At 38.3% G+C, this 21,769-nt stretch overlaps 2 pseudogenes; both read left to right on the top strand.

The window, feature by feature from the left end:
- Nucleotides 1-3,792: 3,792 nt before the first annotated feature.
- LOC149209555 (ribosomal RNA small subunit methyltransferase pseudogene) lies at nt 3,793-12,245 on the top strand (annotated as a pseudogene).
- Nucleotides 12,246-16,008: 3,763 nt separating this feature from the next.
- LOC149209554 (ribosomal RNA small subunit methyltransferase pseudogene) lies at nt 16,009-16,947 on the top strand (annotated as a pseudogene).
- Nucleotides 16,948-21,769: the final 4,822 nt, after the last annotated feature.

The following is a 21,769-nucleotide window of genomic DNA, read 5'->3' as shown; positions in this document are numbered from 1 at the left end:
TGAGAAGACACGAGGCTTGACATTTTTGTCAAATTGTGCCTTGACACATTTCTTATGTGCTTCATTAGCCAACGCGACATCACGACGGGTTTCATCCAGGTGGATTAGTTCCAAGAAACGAGCCTCTTCTTCAGAAGTTTCGGGAAGCAGATCAATTGCAAGCTTGAGGGACGAGATTTCGCACTGAATTGGTAAGACAACTTCCAGACCATACACCAACTGAAAGGGCGTAAATCTGGTCGCATTTCTCACCGAAGTCCTATATGCCCACAGAGTTGAGTACATGATTAAATTCCAATTCTGTTTGTGGACTCCAATAATTCTCTGTAGCATGCGCTTAAGGACTTTGTTGATTGCCTCAACCTGTCCGTTAGCCTGTGGATAATATGGAGTAGAACTATCATGGGACAGTCCTAATTTGGCAGTCAATTCGATCATCATGTGATTGCGAAAATGCGACCCATGATATGTGACTATAGCCTGTGGTACACCAAATCTAGAAACTACATGATTAAAAAATAAAAGAGCAGTCGTTTCGCCACTGTTGTTTAATGTAGGCATCGCCTCGGCCCATTTTGTAAAATAGTTGACAGCGACTATAATATACCCATGCCCCCTGGCCGAGGTGGGGTTACATGTCATGAAATCAATGCCCCATTTAGCAAATGGCCCAACAAAAACTACTAGATGCAGTGGTGCAGGTGGTAATCTGGTTTTGCGATAAAAAATTTGACAAGCATGGCAACTTCTGACTGCAATTATGCAATCTTTGAATATGGTTGGCCAGAAGTAACCAACTTTTAAGATCTTTTGTGCAGTAGCGTAACCCGATAGATGCCCCCACGAGCACTTGAATGACAGTCATTCAAAACTTTTTTGGCTTCCTCATGTGTGAGGCACCTTCGTAGAACTGTATCGACACCATGACGGTAAAGTGTATCACCAACAATCAGGTAGTCCTTGGCTTGGTATTGAGTACGTCGCTATTCAGAGTGAGAGGTGTTAGGCTTGAAAGTTTGGGTTTGGAGATAGACCAGTATATCCCCATACCACAGATCTCTTGACGATATCAGAAACAGAGTCTCATCCATGATTGATTCTTTAGATGTTAAATCGTTGGATGACGAGGGAAGGTCGCAAAGTAACTCCGCAAAGACGAGAGATTTCTTTGATTTGGATTTGGTGAATTCCAGATCAAACTCCTACAAAATGGCTATCCATTTGGAATATTTTCCCCCTAGTAATTGACGCAACAGAATGTAGGTCATAGGGTTGCAATCTGACACAATGGTAGTTTTGCGAAAGAGAACATAGTGTCGAAATCTCTGTACTGCTTGAACAACTGCTAAAGCCAACTTTTCAACATAAGAGTACTTGCTTTCTGTATCATTAATATTGCAACTTAAATAATATATAGGATGTTCTATTCCATTATCTTCTTGCACTAAAACCATGGCGATGGTTGTATCTACAGTGGCGAGATACAGGTTAAAGTCTTTTTGATAGTCAGGAGTGTACATTAATGATGCTTTTATCAGGGAATCTTTTAAAGCATCAAAGGAAGCTTACGCAACCTGATCCCAGTGGAAGGGTACCCCTTTTTTCAAAAGACGTGTATAACCTTTAGCGAGCTCAGCATAATGTGGAATGAACCTCCTCAGAAAGTTAGCTTTCCCTTGGAGTCTCTGAATCTAAAGCAAATTTGAAGGTGGAGGCATGTCAAGTATTGCCTGAACCTTAAATGGGTCAAGTCGAATTCTGTCCTTAGAAACTACAAAACCAAGTAATTGACCAGAACCAACACAAAACACACACTTATGTAGATTGAGTTGTATCTTGTAGTGTCGGCAACGTAGAAATATGGCTCTCAAACACTGTGGATGATTAGTCTGCTTTCTAGAATTAGTCGGTAGATCGTAGAGATATGGTTGAACAATGTGTTTGATGTCATGGAAGGCGTAGTTCATTGCCCTCTGAAAATTTTCCCCTGCGTTCTTCAAACCGAAAGGTAATTTACGGTATGCGAATGTGCCCCACGGACATATAAATGCAGTCTTCGACTGGTCCTGTGGGTGGATATTGATTTGGTTGTATCCAGAAAATCCATCCATGAATGAAAAGATTTTGCATCTGGCACATTCATCAATTATCTGGTCAATGAAGGGTGTAGGATAGTTGTCCTTTGGACACGCTTGATTTACATCCCTATAATCGATGCACACTCTAATCGTTCCTTGTTTTTTCATTACAGGAACAATATTCGATACCCAATCAATGAGAGGAACAGGGTAAATGAAACCAACATGCAAAAGTTTTTCAACCTCTGCTTTAATGGCAACAGCTTTCTTCAGATGGACAGGTCAAAGCCATTGTCGTACTGGTTTGACATCTAGATACATCTTGATTTCATGTTCAACAATTCTTGAGTCAATGCCTGGCATTTCTTCATATGACCATGCAAAGACATCTCTGAATTCACGAAAGAGAGCGCAGTAAATTTCCAGTTCTGATGGAGAACATGATTTGCCAACATGAATATTCTCTACAACATTAGGTTTGGTCGAGATATTAATGGCGATAGTTTCTTCAATATTGGACAGATTTCGCTCGGAATCCACTGTATTTACAGTATTTGATAAAAAATCAAAAACTAAAGGATGATTAAGGTCGCTTGAATAATCTTCATTGTTATCTTGAAGGTGGGAACGATGGTGGTAATCTTCCCATGACATCTCTCCTATCATCATTGACTGGATGATTCCTTCATCTGTAGAATGTATACGAGACCAAGGATCAGAAGAGGTACCATACTCTAGAGACTTATCTATCCAAACACTTGTCGAGTGTTGATTCAGGTTTGCCGCCCAGGCCCAAAAGATTGATTGCTACAAAGATTCTATGGGGATTGGTGGCAACACCTCGCAGTGACCCGCACTATCAAAATCGTCGGAGTTCTTCTTAATCCTAGGTGATGTAGAAGAGATCATGTGACAAGTTTCCACTGTGGCCACCTTCGCAAGTCTTGTTGGAGGCGGGAGGGAAAAAGTACCCATTAAGGAAGGGTCTTTTAGGAGACCTACTCCGACATTTTGAAGCGATTGAGAACTTCCATGGATCAATGGAATGCTTCCAGTAGCTTGTGAACTGTTAGGAAAAAAGGCTAGTTGGTCAACGATTGTAATTCCACCTTGGAAGGGAAATGAAATCTTTCTAAAATATGTAGACACAACGACAGCCATAGCATAAATCCAGGGCCTTCCCAGTAAGATATTTTAATCAAGGTTTCCATCAATGACCTCGACTTCAATCTCTACTGTCTTGCCCCCCAATTCAACTTGCAAGTTACTTAAAATCCCATACAGCGTGTATGTTCTTCCATCTAATGATTTTAGTGCCGTTCATGATCGTGACAAGGGTGGTGAACCTAGAGTTTTCCAGCAACTCATTGACATAATACAAGTAGATGCCCCCTCATCAATGATTGTTCGATGAACAATTTTATTGAGGGCTTTTACCTGTATAAGGAAAGCGAGTTGGGCCAGTAACTGAGGTGTATATCCTATATGATTAAAGGCCACAAGATTAGAATCCGCTGGATCAATCCCACCTATTGCTAATAAAAAAGCATGCTTTTGGGAGGGGAAATTTCACAGTACTTCAAGTGTCGAAATAGCAGATGGCGATTGAGCCAGGTCCTCCACTATATTATAATTCTGTTCTCCTCAAGCACGAGGATTAAATGTTGACTTATGTACGACTCCCTTTGGCGGCTTTATAGTTAACTAAAGAATAATGGGTGGAACAACTTCTAGTGAAGTCGTTGTCGAACTACCAGGTTGTTCTGTAGCTTGGTTGTTTGACGATGATGGATTCCTATAATCTTTATTCCTTGTCAATATCAAAGCATCATTTTGTTGTTTTGAGATGGAAAGCATAAGCACTTGGGATGTGGAAGCATGATCAATAGCAACCAGATTAGTTTCTGGGTTCAGAAATGGATCAGTCAACACCGCTGAGGTACTTGAAGTCTTTAAAAATTTCGAAACCTCAGCTTGATGTGGACAATGTTTCGTCCAATGCTCCTCAATACATATGTAACATGGAAAACGAGGAGATTTCTTTGGCCCAGTAGGCTTCGCAGAAGATTTTTTAGGAGTTGAATTCTCTTGTTTCTTCTTATTATTTTTCCCTTTCTTCTTGCCCCCTAGTTTCTTTGGATTCTTGCCCTTGTCAGATGACATGGCATTAATCTCCGAGGCAAGAGGTTTGTCATTTGCTTTTTGACTAGAAACTACAAGGGCTTTACCAGATGGAGCCTTTGTAGTTTGTGTGCTTGAGGCACCGATCACGCCATCACCAGCATGAGAGTCCCTGTTCGATTTAGGAGGGGGTGGAACAGAAAATTCTGGTCTAAGAGCGTTAGGAATTTTGTCATAGAGCATGCCAGACTGAGTATAGATCAAGTCTAAATACTGGGCACGAGCAATGACTTGCTCTTCAGTGACAACTCCTCCTTTTGCCACGTCCTCAGTTATAGATGGCAATAAGGACTTAATAAACCACTCAGCTAAAAGCTGATTAGGAACATACGTCTTTACCATTTGATGACGACATCGCCACTCATGAATATGATCAGATATGTGAGTGGTCGTGGTCTGTTTAAAGTTGGTAAGGAGTTCTGTTCCTGTTTCGTACCTTATGGGTAACTGAAAGTGGGTTATAAAAGTAGTGGTAAGGGCACTGAAGTTATCAAACGAAGCTCTAGGCAATTTGATATACCATTTTGCTGCTGGACCAGTGAGCATTCTCTGAAAAAGGCGAAGCCTAATTGAATCATCATTCAAGGTGTTAGATGAGAACCACAAATAAAAAGTCATTACGTGATTCGTTGGATCTTCACTTGGATTTCCATTGAATTTAGGAATATCGGAGGGAAGTTTATGAGGAATCACTGGCCACCAAGGGGCATATGCAATTGGATCATTCATCAGCCGGTTCAAATCTGGTAATTCTAGAGTTGCTACAAAAGGCAACTGTTGATTCAGGTTAGGTGAAGCATACCCAAGATAATATGGAATTTCCTGAGCAGTAAGTCTTTGCATACCAAAATAATGTATCTGATGCTGGTAACTTTGATAAGGTTGTTGGACATAACCAATATATTGTGGTTGTTGATAACCGTTTTGAAAATGCGGTTGTCCATTACCTATAAAGCCTTGTTGCTCAGGTCCTTGGTAGGTTTGATATTGACCAAGCCCAAACTGAGGTTGGGTTTGCTGGAATTGCAGTTTTTGGTATTGTACCAGCCATGGTTGTTGGACCATTTGCTGTTGCCCAATACTGGAATATTGACCAAGATGCAGAGTGATAATACTCGTTTGAGCCTGAGTCGTTCTAGGTAAGGAAGCACTAACCTGAGGTTGTGATTGAGCCGTAGAGACAAGAGGTTGTTGTATTGCAACCTGAGAGACTTGAGGTTGAGACACAACAGGCAGTGCTTGTACTTGCGACACAGTCACAATAGTAGGTGTAGTGGAAATATTCGACACATGTTGGATTGGTTGCATTGAATATACAACCCTTGGTTGCTGTGGCAGTATTGGTACCCAACCACTAGATGTAATTCCAATTTGACCTGAATTTTGTTGTAAACCCTCATATGATTGTTCCCCAGGAGGGAAAAATGGAAATGCATACTTCCCTCCATATGGTGGCAGTCCAGTGTTCAAAGGATATATCGATATTTGAATACTGGTCTGCCCAAATTGATACTGGCAAGCAGGATCAATTTGTTGAGTTTCAACATAAGAAATACCAGATGGCATTCCAGATGAGTAAATAGGAGCAAACCATGTCGTTAAAGCAGCCTCTAAGTGGAATCTTGCCAATGATTGATAACTAGCTGGAACAGATGGTATACCAGCAAACATTGTAGGAATGGTAGCAGGAAGTTCTATCGTTGTTGTATCAAATGACACAGTCCTAGATGTTGATGGCTGCTCATACATGTTTATTCTATCCAAAAGATTTCCTAGCGATTCGATAGTAACTTGCGATGAAGGATGATTAAAAGAACCAACTTCAAGAGTAGAAGGATACATATGAATCCCAGTTTCAAAATGTAACGAGGTACTGGATGGAGGATCCTCTACTATCTCCTCTATAACAATCAATCTAGGTGGAAGAGGTAGACCATCAGGTTCGTAAAATATTTCTAGGGCCGAAAAAGGTATAGCTTTTGTAGTGACAAATACTGGAAGGGTGACACCTACTGAATTCTGGAACTCAACTTCCAGATGTTCAGTTAAGTGAACTTCAGTCTCTGGATCAACTCTAGATGGAGTTTTTTCAGGTATAGAAGTGTATACCGTTACACTAGGATCAGTTCTAATGTCCTCTTGTAACTGCGGAACTTCTTCTCTAAAGGCAGATGTACCATAAATGATCGGAGTAATTGTAGTCTCTAACGATGTTGAAGAAAAAGTTTCAAATAAACCAAATGAATTGGACTCAGTTAAATGAGACCGTTTTTCCCGGAATGGCTTCGTTTCCAGAGTCAAAGATGGTTGACTCGCCAGTCTCCGCGACCGACGGCATTTTGATTGATTTTCTTCCACGATTGCGGATTACTTGATCAACTCAAAATTAAGAGGAAAATGATGTTATTCCAAATTAATAAATTTTAATGACGCTTTGACACAACTTTGATTTTTCAGTTTTTAAGAGTCGAGAAAAAGCTAAAGATGACTCTAGTCCCCTTTGATTTTTAACGAGCCTGAAGTGACAAGTGCTCAGATGGACCTTTTCTTTTAAAGAGTCGAAAATAATGAAAATGACTACTCTGGAAAATCTAGACAGAGGGATTACCAAACCAATCTCAAAACTACAATATACACCTTGGTGATAAATTAAAGAGAAATTACCAAGGACTTATGTACAGAAGTCAATCTTCCCGAATGCTTCCTATGGATAAAGTATGTAAGGCTATTGTGGTCTCCCAATATATACTCGACGATACGGGGAGAAAAATTCCATGCTAGCACTTGTCATATCAAGGAGGAGGAATCACCCAACCTTCGATGAAAATGATAGTTACTAGTTTTTCGATGCCGGAACATGTCTCTAGCCTAGACCTCTAGATGTGTTGCGTTAAGTTACAAAGCGTTGTTAGGTTCATTAAAATTTATTTTAGAGTTGATCTTGTTTAAAAATTTTCCTTTCAATGGTTCACTACGTGATGTTGATTTGAAATTCCTAAAATGAAATCTACAATGATAAACAATCGTTGCTTATTTTGAGCAATGAAAATCCTAGCTACTAGGGAAAGAAGATTACAATTTATTTCAAACAAAGAGCAAAGAGCACACACTAGTGCATTTTCCTAAATCATATCTCGCACATAAACTAAATGCAAATGCAAATGCATGTATTTGTTTTTCGTTCCCCGTAATGTGAAAAATGCCAAAAAGGAAAACTAAGTGTAGCAAAGATCTGAAATATTTTACTCAAAGCAACATTTTCGACAATTTCTTTTTCAAAATGGAAAGGAAGACTAAACAACACTTTTCAATTTTGAATAAAAATGCTTTCGACACTTCAAATAAAAACAAATCAAACCAAATACTTGAAGAAAAGTTCAATCGACCATTCAGGGAAGGAAGACTCAACGACACTTCTCTTTTTGACACAAAACGACAGTTACGACACTTTTTGTACCAAAGCGACAGATCGATTTAAGCAACTTTTTGACAAAGGATTGTAAATGATGGAAAAATACATAAAAAACATTTACTAATCCTAATCAATGGAGGTTGATCTATGTGATGCAAGCAGGCTTCAGTAATGAGGTATTGTTCATAAGCAGCAAATCAACTAAATAGAACTGAAAATAAGGACAAAACCCCCCAATTTCAAGAATGGAAATAGGCTCAGTCAGTCATCGCACCTGGGATTCACAGAAACAGGGATGCATCGCACTTTACAGACTCGGGAGGTGCGATGCATACTGGTTGACAGTGACAGACAGTGCGATGGGCCAAGGAGCGCAACTAAATTGGGTTTTGGCTCAAATTTGTAGTTGTTTTCAGTGAGTTAAGCTGAGCTATGATGGATAGTAAAGAGAAATGTATAGAGGAATGATATTGAGAGGTTTCTGAGCTACCAAAAGGGCATCAAGAATTCTTGTAAGTCAAATGTTTAATTCATAAACTAAACCAGAGATTGACTGAAGCAACATTCATCTACTATGCAATTGCAGAGAAAGAGCAGTTCGAAGGCTACCTGGCTGACTTCAGGCTCCGTCTGTAGTTTATAAAACAAAAACTAACAATAAACAAACATCTATTCGATCCCCAATGGAGTCGCCATTTTGTTTCTAGGAAAACTAGTGTCTTTTCTATTGACTAGCCCTCTAGGTTTGGCAGCTACCCTAGAAACAACAGTTTAAAGCAATTCGTGATTTCTTCTATGTATAATAGATAAGAGAAAGACAAAGGAACCAACCTGGATCTTCCGCTTAACTCCTTGCTTGATCTCTCCCCCCCTTGATAGAGCTTGTGACTCCTCTCCGTACTTATCCCGCTTGGAGAGTACCTGTAGAAACACAGTAACAAAGAACCGTCAAAGCATCTTGATCTATTATATCATAATCATTACGGAATTAGAAATATAATGAACATACAATGGCATTCACAAATAATAACATTCACAATTGCACAGTTATATGGAAGAAAACTCGAAGAACTTTATTATATAGAAGGGAGAATTACAACCCAGTTGTCTGATCCAGCATCATCCTCCCAGCATGAATCCCTCTTCACCTCATGAAATAGCAAGATCACACCAACAATACAATGCTCTTTCTCAAATACAAACTATCAGCACTTCCTTGCAATTCACAAAATTCCAGCCTCTAGATCTCTCAGATGAGGGATCCATTTATAGATGTGTGCAAGGGTGTGAGTCATCTCTGGGTTTTTTATTAGTGTCATTCCACTTGTTGCATTTGGTTCCACTTGGAGATTTCTTGGATCTCTTACTCATCCCTGGGCGAATTCAGAGAGGCAAGTGTCATAGGAGAAGTTTCTAGAAGATTTCATGAGCATCCTCTTAGCAAACTGTCTCGAAAATTTTTCCATCCTCGCTCATCACACCCTACAGAAGGCCTCATCAGTATGCATTGCACCTGGCTAGTGTAGAAGTCAGTATGCATCGCACCCTGATAGTGGAGCAGTCAGTATGGTCCATTTTAGGCCACTTCTGGATGGTTTTTCAGGTGGAACTTTTGGGGAATGATGTAATCAGTTGACCATGTTCTTTTAGGGTATAAAACAACTCTTTTAGGGGTTAAAGAGCCCTAGTTTATCAGCATATAAAATTGGGGTTTAAGTGCCCAAATATGTCTATAACAGTTGCGTTATGACTTTGAAATCATCTACAAAAAAGGAAAGCAAAATGTTGTTGTAGATGCGCTCTCAAGAAAGGATGAGGATATGGAAGCATTGTTTTGTGCTATTTCTATTATCCAACCAGATTGGATAAACGAAGCAAGGGATGAATGGAAGAAGGACGAAGAAGTGTGGTCGCTCATTCAAAAGTTGCACAAGATCCCAATTCAAATAATATTGTTAGAACTTGACGAGGAAGGAAAAATCATATTGGAACCTGAAGCAATCACAGAAACAAGAAATTGACAGCTGTGAAAACGATCAGTTTCAGAGTATCTCATCAAGTGGAAGAACTTACCCGCTGAAGATTCCACATGGAAGGATGATAATTTTATACAAAAGAATCCAAAACTACTCAAACGTTGAGGACAACACTTTTTTAAGGAGAGGGGCATGTTAGGTCCCTATACTACTAGCATAACCCCTTATTGTTATTAGTGCAACCCCCTTATTATATTGTTGTGCCCATGTAGTACCCATATGGTTAATATTGTGCCCCATAGAATCCCATTATTGTTATTGTTGTGCCATTACATTATTATTGTTATGCCGACTTTGATTATATTTTACCCCTTAGGCTTCTATATATAGAAAGGAGGTCTTGTCATTCGTATTATCAAAGAATTGTTCATTTGTGTAATGTAAATGAGGATTCCCCCTCGAATAAGCTGAATTCTAAGGTGTTGGTCTATCTTTTCTATCTTTTTGTGAGTTGGTTCCATAACAATGTGGAATGCTCATTGAGTGCATTGGAGGGTCGATCCAACTTTGTTAAATGCTAGGAAAATACACCCAAATCTAAAGAATAGTTTTTAGTTGTTGGTGGACTTAACAACTAGAAGGGAAATGCCCAACCATTGAAAGCATAGCCTAGTTTCCAATTTGCATAGCTAGGAAGGAGGTGCAATAACCCAAAACAATTGTGATCCAGAAATCACATACACAAAGTTGCTTAACAGTGGATAGAATTTTATGTGTAAATAAATACAAGTTGATGGATTTAAATTCCCTTCGAAGGAATCGACGTTGTTGGCATTTAAAATGATAAACAACAAGGAAATTAAACTATTTCACTATGGTGGAGGAGTTTCCATCTACTAGAGGCAACCATCCTGCATACAGTGACTTATATATCAATTTTGATACCCTAAAACCTTGCATGTTATTTGAATGTCATGAGGTGGAATACCCTGTAATTCATGTTGAGGAAGAATGTTGCTTAATACTATTAATTGATCTATTGGTGATGAAGGTATGACATATATTTTATGTGTTTCATGAGGATACATATGAATGTTTCCATGAGTGAGAATGAGTGGAACTATTCTATGAAATGATTAGTGTTAGTAGTGTTATCACTGAAAATGTTGTTGCCAAAAATTTTTAGCCTAGCTTAAAGACAGGGTGTTTTCGCAGCGCCTGAATTCTTTTTTAGCAGTTTCGCAGCGCTACATGTTTAGGTGTTTTCGTAGCATGCTACGAAATTGGGGATTTGTTCGAGTTTTCAGTAGAAGTTAAAATCCTAGCAGGGCTGTTGATCCAAAATGGCCAATGGAAGGATTCATTGAGTTCAACCAAGTTATGTGTAAGGAATGGAAATGAGCTGCCCTTCTGTATCACTCATGTTCCAAGTTGGCGGTAATGCAACATTTTATAATATGGGTGCTTGCAAAGAGACGGTTGACAGTTGTATAAGTGAAAGTTGCGGTGGTTATGAGGTGGACATAATGCACTTTCAATAGGAACCGCAATTCCAGGTCGTTTGTCTGGCACCAACATAAGTGATAATACAAATGGCGCTGGAGGAAATAGGTTTGCCCATTTGGTTAATCTATATGCATCCACATAGTCGGTGTCTTGATGGATTGGATCCTCTTTGTGGCAGAGTCTAAAGATATTTTTGATCAGAAGGCAAGTGATAGAGATTGGATTGATGTGCAACTTCGGTGGGGAGATTATGATTCTCATGACCTTGAACGGGAGCGTATAGGAAAGGGCCTGCAACTTTATTCTTCGGAACCAACAGAACCGTATTTGTCATCTCAAAATTGTGTACAATAATAATGGGTATTTGTTACAGTCAATATGTTCAGTTGATGCAGAGTGTGATAAGGTATTGATTGTATTTCTATTCCGAACCGTGGGTATCAGAGAAAACGCAGAACTAGGTATCAGAGGTAGCCAAGAAGGTAATAGCAGTCGAGTTGGATCCTCGTATGGTGCTGGAATTGTAGTGCAGGGTACAAGGCACAAGCAGTGCCATTCGGCTGCAGGTCATTCAAGGAGATGTTCTCAAATGTGAACTGCCTTATTTCGATGTGTGTGTGTAGCAAATATTCCTTATCAGATATCTTCTTCGCTTACATTTAAATTGTTATCACACAGACCAATTTTAGATGTGCCGTTATCATGTTCCAAAGAGAGTTTGCTATGAGACTTGTTGCAAATCTAGGAGATAATTTGTATTGCCGGCTTTGAGTGAATACTCAATTGCTAGCTCGTGTTTCACATCTCTTGAAAGTTGGCAAGAACAATTTCAGGCCTCCTCCAAAAGTTGACTCCTCGGTTGTACGTATTGAACCCTGTAATCCTCTTCCTCCAATTAGTTTCAAGGAATGGGATGGCATGGTTCGCCTCTGTTTTAATTGTAAAAATAAGACTTTAGGGGCGATCTTTAGGCAAAAGGCTATCTTATCACTACTGAAAAAGAACTTCAAGACATTTCAAGCATTGCAAGAAGCATGTCAGAAGACAAATGAGTCTGAGAACAATTCCAGAAGATATGGATATTCTCGATGAAAAATTGCTTGAGAATATTGATGATACAACTGTCAAAGGTTTGAATGGATACAGAGTTACCGCACGGATCCTTCAGCTAGTACCCAAGATTGAGAACTTCCGTTCCACCCTGAGATGTATCAAGTTTTGGGCAAAGAGGAGAGGAATATATTCACATACTTTCGGGTTTCTTGGAGGAATACACTGGGCTGTGCTTGTTGCACGGGTTTGCCAAATGTTTCCAAATGCCACCGTCAGTATGCTGGTTTCAAGATTCTTTTGGATATATGCACATTGGCAGTGGCCAACTCCAGTGACATTGGTGGAGACCCAGCCTGATTATTCTGATGGATCAGATAGACATCACCATATGCCAATTATCATACCAGTGTACCCCTATAGTCGCTGCAGTTACAATGTTACAAAAAGCACCCTACAAAAACTCAAGTCAGAATTTTCACGTGGCTGGGATGCAATAATGAAAATGGAGTTAAATTGGAGCACTTTGCCAAACAGTGGTGACTGGAATGTACTCTTTGAACGGTTTCCTTTCTGCTCTAGTTATGATTTTTTCATTCAAATCCATGTTACAGCTTCAGATGAAGATGATTTTCAGAGTTGGAGAGGGTGGTTTGAATCACGTTTCTGTCATCTTCTCTTGAAGTTTGAAAAGCTTCCAGCATACTGTGATCCAAATCCATACCCATATTTTGACAAGAATCTAAAGGAAGCCACCAATAGGGTAGTTTTTCCATAATGACCAATAGAAACAGCTGCAACCAGTGGGTTTGTCTACGATGGCAGTATCTTTCAAATGGTGAACCGTGAAGCCTAGCAAACAGCATCTATTCAATTTTGTGAGGATTTTAGAGGAAGACAATGTTTTTTAAATCACACAGCAGTTTCGTAGCGCGCTACGAAACTGCTGTAGGTGGTGTTTTTAACATAAACAGACAGTTTGGTATACAAGCGGGAATTTTAAAAAGAGAGACACCTGTCCAAGATGTGGCAATCCACTCTATTTTGGTTAATGAAAGGTTAAAAGCATACTCCTTTGGATTCGAATATGTTGAGGCAAACCAAAGACCGACAATCAGGAACAGTTTCCTATATTTCAGGGTGTGGGAGAACATGTTATATTAAAGGCCAACAAGCAACTACAGACACCTGTCACAGCCAAACTTAAAGAAGCCATTTGTCAGAGGATGAACCTGTTCTCTCATTTTCCTCGCAGGAGCACCAGTTTGATTGTAATAAATGCTATTTCCAGCATGATGTAGAAGTAGAGTTTTAATTGTTTTAGGATTCCAGCGCTGTCAATGAATAGTCAGCTGTAATTATTAGTTAGTTAAAGGTTAGTAGGTGTCATCATAGGTAGAATCGAGCTCCCCTCATGCTGGAGGAGGAAGCTCCAGGTAGTTAGAAGCATATTCCTATATATGGCTAGATCATCTATGTATTCAGGGTTGGATGTTTTGATAAAAGACAAGACTATTTTGGTTTATGTATAGCAGATTTCAGTAATGCAAATAACTGTTGCTTCTTCTCAGGATTCACAATAGATCTAATGGTTCAAATGTATGATGGTTTATTCCCTTTAGTGTTCTTTTACAGTCTTGTTACAGCATAATCACTCAGAATTCATGTTTAATGCTCTGACTTCCTGTATGCTTTGCAAGCTGTGTTTTATGTAAGTTATGTTTGAACATTAGATGTAAAGTGCCCTGACTTCTATGAAAGGATAGTGTTTTGTTTGCTGAGATGTGTGAGACTCCATAAGCCCAATGGGAATCATTTTGATATTTGTCCAGCCAGCTTATTTTTCATGTGTCTTGTAAGAGTTAGCCATCTTGTTCAATATCAATAACCTATGAGAGAGCCCTCTCTGACTAAGGAGGCTAAGCCTTAGTCTAAAGCCTGGTTTGAAATAGTTTCATGAGATCTTGCTAAGTAGCAGCCCTTAGTACCTGATTTTGTGATAACATTTTGGTGCGTCTGCCGGGAGCCTGAAGATTACTCATTCCCGAAATTATGAAGCTGAACTTCTGAAGGTAGCAGGAGCTCAGAAGGTTTTTTGAGGCTGCAAATCTACCTTGGCGACTCCATTGTTGAAGAATTCAAAATTCATACATTCATGGTGATTCCACTGGAGTTATGAAGGACCCAGAAGCTACCATTCTTAGTTCAAGGTATGCATGCATAGATTTTTCAAGAATTCATGGTTTCCCAAATCATTTTCCCAAGGATGCATATTTTCTAAGGAATGGTCCCAAATTTAATGGAGAAGATTTGAGTTTAACTCTGAAGCATATCTCAGATTTCTGTCATTTTGCTGGGCTTCTTAGAGTTAAACATGAAGATGTTTGCATTATGTTATTTTATGATTCACTTCAAGGGAAATGCAAACAATGGATTGAAAGCTTTCCTGCCAAATCCATTAAGTCATTTCAAGACCTTTGGCTCATGTTTTTGGAGGAATGGATAGATAGGTCAGAGTTGGTGACAGACTCTCCTTCAGTTGAGGGTTTCAAACAATGGAATGATGATCATATTAATGAAGAAATAGGTGAAAATTTTTCTTTGTCCTTGTCCTCGTATCTAAAGTCCTTTGACTGCAAGGCAGAGGATAAGATGAGCTTTTTGGATGAATTTGCTGCGGACATTGAGAAAGAAATTGAAGGTTTAGAAGGTCAAATTCAGGCATATAGTTTCCATAATCATGATCATTATTTTCAGAAGCTTTCTATGACAAAACACAAGGAAAGAGTGCTGGTTCCTTTCTCTTTTACGCTTGAGGAAATGCACACTGCTGTTGAAGATCAGTTTGCACAGCCAGAAGGTTACAAGAAGAATCAAGCTGTTCATGTGTTCTGGGATCCTATAGCTGATTACATGGAAGAGTTTTACTCTCCAGTGCTTCAGTTTACTTATAAAGATCAGAGACAATTTCAGTGGCAGCGGTCATCACACTGTCAGATTGGCTCTGAACTCCAATGCGGTCAAAGAAATAAAATATCAGATAAAACAGAGGATTGGCTACATTGGAAATTTCATATTGATTGAGCAGAAAGAAATTGAAATTGTTAGGGTAGGTAGGTATAGGTAAATGCAAATAAGCTCAAGGTCAACTGAGCATTTTTCATTAGAAGTAGCTTTCCTTCTCCTACAGTCATGCTTGTCAAGCAAATTTCTGTTTGTCAAATAAATTCTATAAGGCACTGGAACTGCAGGTTCTTAGTGCACCACAAGGGCACACTATCCCAAGTGGAGCCACTGTTATCACTGAAAATGTTGTTGCCAAAAATTTTTAGCCTAGCTTAAAGACAGGGTGTTTTCGCAGCGCCTGAATTCTTTTTTAGCAGTTTCGCAGCGCTACATGTTTAGGTGTTTTCGTAGCATGCTACGAAATTGGGGATTTGTTCGAGTTTTCAGTAGAGGTTAAAATCCTAGCAGGGCTGTTGATCCAAAATGGCCAATGGAAGGATTCATTGAGTTCAACCAAGTTATGTGTAAGGAATGGAAATGAGCTGCCCTTCTGTATCACTCATGTTCCAAGTTGGCGGTAATGCAACATGTCATAATATGGGTGCTTGCAAAGAGACGGTTGACAGTTGTATAAGCGAAAGTTGCGGTGGTTATGAGGTGGACATAATGCACTTTCAATAGGAACCGCAATTCCAGGTCGTTTGTCTAGCACCAACATAAGTGATAATACAAATGGCGCTGGAGGAAATAGGTTTGCCCATTTGGTTAATCTATATGCATCCGCATAGTCGGTGTCTTGATGGATTGGATCCTCTTTGTGGCAGAGTCTAAAGATATTTTTGATCAGAAGGCAAGTGATAGAGATTGGATTGATGTGCAACTTCGGTGGGGAGATTATGCTTCTCATGACCTTGAACGGGAGCGTATAGGAAAGGGCCTGCAACTTTATTCTTTGGAACTAACAGAACCGTATTTGTCATCTCAAAATTGTGTACAATAATAATGGGTATTTGTTACAGTCAATATGTTCAGTTGATGCAGAGTGTGATAAGGTATTGATTGTATTTCTATTCCGAACCGTGGGTATCAGAGAAAACGCAGAACTAGGTATCAGAGGTAGCCAAGAAGGTAATAGCAGTCGAGTTGGATCCTCGTATGGTGCTGGAATTGCAGCGCAGGGTACAAGGCACAAGCAGTGCCATTCGGCTGCAGGTCATTCAAGGAGATGTTCTCAAATGTGAACTGCCTTATTTCGATGTGTGTGTGTAGCAAATATTCCTTATCAGATATCTTCTTCGCTTACATTTAAATTGTTATCACACAGACCAATTTTAGATGTGCCGTTATCATGTTCCAAAGAGAGTTTGCTATGAGACTTGTTGCAAATCCAGGAGATAATTTGTATTGCCGGCTTTGAGTGAATACTCAATTGCTAGCTTGTGTTTCACATCTCTTGAAAGTTGGCAAGAACAATTTCAGGCCTCCTCCAAAAGTTGACTCCTCGGTTGTACGTATTGAACCCTGTAATCCTCTTCCTCCAATTAGTTTCAAGGAATGGGATGGCATGGTTCGCCTCTGTTTTAATTGTAAAAATAAGACTTTAGGGGCGATCTTTAGGCAAAAGGCTATCTTATCACTACTGAAAAAGAACTTAAAGACATTTCAAGCATTGCAAGAAGCATGTCAGAAGACAAATGAGTCTGAGAACAATTTCAGAAGATATGGATATTCTCGATGAAAAATTGCTTGAGAATATTGATGATACAACTGTCAAAGGTTTGAATGGATACAGAGTTACCGCACGGATCCTTCAGCTAGTACCCAAGATTGAGAACTTCCGTTCCACCCTGAGATGTATCAAGTTTTGGGCAAAGAGGAGAGGAATATATTCACATACTTTCGGGTTTCTTGGAGGAATACACTGGGCTGTGCTTGTTGCACGGGTTTGCCAAATGTTTCCAAATGCCACCGTCAGTATGCTGGTTTCAAGATTCTTTTGGATATATGCACATTGGCAGTGGCCAACTCCAGTGACATTGGTGGAGACCCAGCCTGATTATTCTGATGGATTAGATAGACATCACCATATGCCAATTATCATACCAGTGTACCCCTATAGTCGCTGCAGTTACAATGTTACAAAAAGCACCCTACAAAAACTCAAGTCAGAATTTTCACGTGGCTAGGATGCAATAATGAAAATGGAGTTAAATTGGAGCACTTTGCCAAACAGTGGTGACTGGAATGTACTCTTTGAACGGTTTCCTTTCTGCTCTAGTTATGATTTTTTCATTCAAATCCATGTTACAGCTTCAGATGAAGATGATTTTCAGAGTTGGAGAGGGTGGTTTGAATCACGTTTCTGTCATCTTCTCTTGAAGTTTGAAAAGCTTCCAGCATACTGTGATCCAAATCCATACCCATATTTTGACAAGAATCTAAAGGAAGCCACCAACAGGGTAGTTTTTCCATAATGACCAATAGCAACAGCTGCAACCAGTGGGTTTGTCTACGATGGCAGTATCTTTCAAATGGTGAACCGTGAAGCCTAGCAAACAACAGCTATTCAATTTTGTGAGGATTTTAGAGGAAGACAATGTTTTTTAAATCACACAGCAGTTTCGTAGCGCGCTACGAAACTGCTGTAGGTGGTTTTTTTAACATAAACAGGCAGTTTGGTATACAAGCGGGAATTTTAAAAAGAGAGACACCTGTCCAGGATGTGGCAATCCGCTCTATTTTGGTTAATGAAAGGTTAAAAGCATACTCCTTTGGATTCGAATATGTTGAGGCAAACCAAAGACCGACAATCAGGAACAGTTTCCTATATTTCAGGGTGTGGGAGAACATGTTATATTAAAGGCCAACAAGCAACTACAGACACCTGTCACAACCAAACTTAAAGAAGCCATTTGTCAGAGGATGAACCTGTTCTCTCATTTTCCTCGCAGGAGCACCAGTTTGATTGTAATAAATGCTATTTCCAGCATGATGTAGAAGTAGAGTTTTAATTGTTTTAGGATTCCAGCGCTGTCAATGAATAGTCAGCTGTAATTATTAGTTAGTTAAAGGTTAGTAGGTGTCATCATAGGTAGAATCGAGCTCCCCTCATGCTGGAGGAGGAAGCTCCAGATAGTTAGAAGCATATTCCTATATATGGCTAGATCATCTATGTATTCAGGGTTGGATGTTTTGATAAAAGACAAGACTATTTTGGTTTATGTATAGCAGATTTCAGGAATGCAAATAGCTGTTGCTTCTTCTCAGGATTCACAATAGATCTAATGGTTCAAATGTATGATGGTTTATTCCCTTTAGTGTTCTTTTACAGTCTTGTTACAGCATAATCACTCAGAATTCATGTTTAATGCTCTGACTTCCTGTATGCTTTGCAAGCTGTGTTTTATGTAAGTTATGTTTGAACATTAGATGTAAAGTGCCCTGACTTCTATGAAAGGATAGTGTTTTGTTTGCTGAGATGTGTGAGACTCCATAAGCCCAATGGGAATCATTTTGATATTTGTCCAGCCAGCTTATTTTTCATGTGTCTTGTAAGAGTTAGCCATCTTGTTCAATATCAATAACCTATGAGAGAGCCCTCTCTGACTAAGGAGGCTAAGCCTTAGTCTAAAGCCTGGTTTGAAATAGTTTCATGAGATCTTGCTAAGTAGCAGCCCATAGTACCTGATTTTGTGATAACAAGTAGTTTGAAAGATAATAAGTGGGAGGTGAGAGAAAATGCTCCATATATATATAGATATATATATATATATATATATATATATATATAGATATATATATATAGATATTGTTAAGTTCATATGTTAAATGATTCATGAAATATTGTTGAACGGAATGTAAATGTCAAACTGTGTGGAGTGAATTGATGATATTTGTGGATGTGTGTTGGTAATGCTATCAATACCATTCTTTTAGGGTTAACAGGATCAGAATTTTTCAAGTGTTATGCATTGTGAATTGGCAAAGGAAATCTAGGATAAGCTCAAGAATGTGTATGAAGGAGATGAAAAATTCAAAGGGGCAAAGATTCAAACTTATAGAGGACAATTTGAACACCTAAATATGAAGGAAGATGAAGATATTGTAGCTTAAATTCTCTAGGTTGGTGAGATCATGAACTTTATGAGAGGACCTAGAGAGAAGATCACAAATAGATTCATCGTTCAACATATACTAATATCTCTCCCAATGAGATTTAATTCTAAAATATCAACTTTAGATGAAAGAAAATATCTATCTATGTTGATCATGGATGAGTTATATGGAATTCTTATAGCATATGAAATGAGGGAAAAAATAGGAAAATCCATCGAAAAGGGAAGAAGCTTTCAAGGCTTCCAAGAAGACAAGGAAGAACAAGAAAAAATAAAAATAAGCTCTAGATATAGTGATGATTTAGACAATGAAGAAGAAGCCAACTTTGTGAGAAATTTGAAATGAGGAACTCGAAACTATAATGGTAATATTCCTTTAAAATGTTATGAATGTGGTAGAATTGGTCATTTTTCTTGTAAATGTCCCTTTGAAAAGCGATAAGCTACCGATGAAGAAGAAAGTTATAAGAAAAAAAGAAATATCATAAAAGAATCAAAGTAAATAACAAGGGAAAATTCTTCAGGAAGAAAAGTCTCTATTCAAGAAAATATAGTAGCTCATCTTATAAAGATGATGATAGTGAAAATGATTCTAATAGAATGCTATTCATGGAATTAGATAATTATAATGAAACTTCTGAAAATTATGAAGAATAAGAAGAAAGAGAAGTGGATCATGAGGAAGCATTAGTTAGTTCCTTAAGAGATCTTAAAAGAACAAGTAAGAAATCCTCGTACTCAATGAAGAGGTGAAGAAACTAAAGGAATGTTTACGAAGTCCCAATAGGAACTTTGAAGATATTGAGCACACTATCATAAATCTAAAATTACAATTAGAGGAATCCAAAGTGATTAAAGAAACTCTCAAGAAATAACTAGAAGAGAAGGAGAGAATAATTAGGAATCTAGAAGTTGAGATAGTATCCTTGAGGAAGGAGCTACGGAAGAAGGATATCTGGTAGAATTTTGACAATAGTACCAGAATATTTAATGAATCAACATCAATCAAAACCCATTCAGTGACAAGTCTGGACTAGGATATAAATAAAATAATACTGATAAAGTTCAAGCTTTATGATGACAAAAAATGAAGCAAAGATAGGATGCTATGTTGATGCATTCAAGGTTCTTATCAAGAAAGAAGCTACAAGTCGGTCATGGCGAATGTAAAAAAACCAACAATGAAGAAGGTTCAAGAAGAATATTGTGGCTTTAGAAGGACAACGCCATCATGAAGATCACCTATGCTCAAGTACCAGAATATTTTTCTTGGAATTATGTGATATTATTGAAATAATTTTGGCCATAATTCTACAAATGGTAGAGCCTATGCTAGGGGTAGAAGTGTAAGAAATAGCTATGAAAATCCCAAGAAATACTATGAAGGTAGTTATGGTAAAATACCTCGTGATGTTTTCAACATAAATTATAATAGTTTTGACGCTCTTAGATATGAAACTAAATTAAGTTTACAAATGAAACAATTTTGGACACATAGACAAAAATTGTAGAAGCAATTTTATAGTTCCTTCAAAACAAACAAGGTAGCTTCCTATCCATCATATGAGGGAACCAATAACTTGGAAAAAGAAGCAAAAACATTTGAAGGCTGAGAAATGTGGGCTTGTTCTACATTCCCAAAGTAAAAGAAGTCAATGGAATATTTATAGTGGACACTCAAAGCATATGACTAGAGACAAAAACATATATGTAAGATTGAAGAAAAAAAAAGAAGGATTGCCACTTTTGGGAATGATAAATATGCCAAAATTGTAGGGAAAGGAGTAGTTAGCCTTGGAGACGTGGTGGAAAAAAATGTTTTACTTGTTAAAGGTATGAAGTATAATTTATTATGTGTTAGCCAAATGTGTGATCAGGGACACACACTTATATTCAATTCAAAATTATGTGAAATAAGGAAAGAATGATTAGGGAAATTGTTTCCAACAACAATAAGAACTCCAAACAAAATATACATCCTAAATGAGATTATAAAGGAAAAATGTTTCGTAGGAAAGGAGTATTAAATTTTCCTTTGGAATAGGAGATTGGGGCATCTACACTTTGATAATATTTTTAAGAACATCAAGAAGGAAGTTGTAAGGGATATGCGTGAAAATAAAAAACCTTCAAATTCTATGTGAAATTATTGTTAGCATGGAAAACAAATAATAAGTGAGTTCAAAACTAACATTCCATGAAAAAACCATTAGAACTTGTACATACTGATTTATGTCTTCCAACAAGAACAAAAGGACTAGATGGTGAATAATACTTCATGTTTCTTGTTGATGACCACAAAAGCATGAACTAGGTTTGTTTTCTTAAAAAGAAGCCAAAAGCTTTTGAAAAATATAGAATATTCAAGAAACTTGTTTAAAATTATACTGATTTGAAAATAAAATGATTGAGATCAGATAATGGAGGAGGATTTACTTAGAATGA

This window comes from Pinus tabuliformis, chromosome 1_2 (assembly GCF_031772625.1).
Source record: "Pinus tabuliformis cultivar Carrire ecotype Pingquan chromosome 1_2, CPIR1, whole genome shotgun sequence".
Taxonomy (NCBI): domain Eukaryota; kingdom Viridiplantae; phylum Streptophyta; class Pinopsida; order Pinales; family Pinaceae; genus Pinus; species Pinus tabuliformis.
The sequence above is the reverse complement of the archived record's forward strand: the minus strand, read 5'-3'. Positions and strand labels throughout refer to the sequence as shown.